Consider the following 2,087-nt stretch of genomic DNA (forward strand, 5'->3'; position numbering starts at 1 on the left):
AAATGTTTATTTTCAGAAATGTGTCTACTGTGCAATGCTCATAAAAAAACATTTGCTTACACAATGTAAGCAACCTAATACAGAAATTGTCTCAATAAGTAGTATTGCTTGTCACTACTGTTGTAATGATGAGATACTGTGGTTTCCACTTCATGTTGGCTGAAGTGGGTGTCTTTTACACCTGAATCCAATTCACAGTCAAATTTGTGTGAATGTTCCTTCAAAAAACATGTTAGACTTGAATAATAAATTGAAGCTTTCCGATGTGTTATAAATGCAATTGCACAAACATTTTTATAACAATAATAATACGAATCGTAGTCGCTTAGGTTTTCTGCAACGGTGTCTGCTCAGACCAGAAATGTCGGCAGAGTGAGAGGTCTTCTCTCTCTCCGCTCTCTGGCAGTAGTGTGGAGGTGGATGTAAGCCACGCGAGATCTCTTCTGCTGATCCAGGAGCTGCAGACCGAGGTTCAGTTTCATGATCTCCCACTTCCATCTTCACCTAACATTCCCAGTGATGAAGCTGACACCAGAACAGCACCATCCATCAAGTTATGCGTTGAAATATTGCCGCAATATTTTAATATTGGCACAAACCAAGAGGCTGTATACTACAAAATGATGGCTCTGTTTCCTGAAATTCTGGCTCCCAGACAAGAAAAGGACAGAACGGGAATCACTTATGATGCATAATGTGGCATAAGTGGATGGTTCACAATGTAGATTTTGTTTCACTTTTCTTTATAAACGTATTATCATTTCATATTGTTCTTAACAGGCTGCTGCAACCAAGACAGTTTTCTGACTTTCACTTAATCTGTTTATACAAGCAGTTTGACATGTTATGTTTCTGTCTTTTATGGTGCCTTGTTGCAATAGCAGTTGTTCTCACAGGGTGATTAAGAGTTTAACTTAATCAATAGCTTTATGTTTATAGATTTTAAGCCAAAGCACTACTGTACAATCTGGAGCTAGGGAATTGAATGAGTAATGTGGAGGGCTGCTGTGTTGTAAAGGTTCATCTGACCTGTCATTAATATCTCATGAAGGCTAGTAATTTATCCTCATAGCAACAAATACGAGTGTGTACTGCAGGTGTGATTTAGTATAATGCACTTGATGATTTACTTAATGCTTACAATTCCCTAGTAAGTAAATCACATTCAGCCTGTAACAGATGAGATCAAAATGAAAGACACTGATCTCGTATACGAGACACTTTTGAAACAGATTAAATCTTAATGTTTCTATTTCCAGGCCTGAGTGAAATTTGAAAGGGAACTAAGAAGAGGTGGTGCTGATGCTGTCATGCAGCATGCACCACAGTAAACAACCCAACAAGTACATTAGAAAGTGTTAGTGATAAGGATATGATATATGATCATATTCAACATCATTACAAAAATATGTTTCCTTTTAAATGCATTTGACTTAGGACAACCAGCAGCAGTACCTGATGTTCAGCCACATTCCTTCACAGCTGTTCTCAGGTCAGTCATCTTCAAACATCTAGAAACATGCTCTAGTTGCTCATCATTTTATAGCTTAGACCCTGATTTTATTTTAAAGCAAGCACACATACTTTCCATTCTATTACATGTCATGAAACCGCTCTGTCTTTGCTTGTCTATACTTTGGTGCAAGGAGCTGTTGTCAGTTACTAAAGCGTAACTTGGAAAACAGTGTCTCTTTTCACTGACAAAAACAGAAAAATGTGTTGTAAATAGATAGTTTCATAATTTTACTTGAATAGCAATTTCCACCGTGAAGCAATAAAAAATAAAGACTATTCTATGAAGCTGGGGTGATTTCTTCTTTCTCAGTGCTAATTCAAATAGAGTAGTACAATATTTCACACATTTATTGTGTGTAACCGTCAACATGTTCACCCTCCATCTCCTGGGTTTAGTTCTGCATTGCTTCTGAACTGTGAGTGAATATCTGGCACAGTGTTTGAAAAGCACTGGCGGCAATTAACGAGCGTTTCTAACGCAGTCGCAGCTCCGCCAGTTTCTGCAGTAATTACAGGGAACTGCTCTGATATGAAAGCCTAATTAGTAGGGGACAGAGGTACCGTCGTATTAA

This window comes from Cololabis saira, chromosome 17, assembly GCF_033807715.1.
Source record: "Cololabis saira isolate AMF1-May2022 chromosome 17, fColSai1.1, whole genome shotgun sequence".
NCBI lineage: Eukaryota > Metazoa > Chordata > Actinopteri > Beloniformes > Belonidae > Cololabis > Cololabis saira.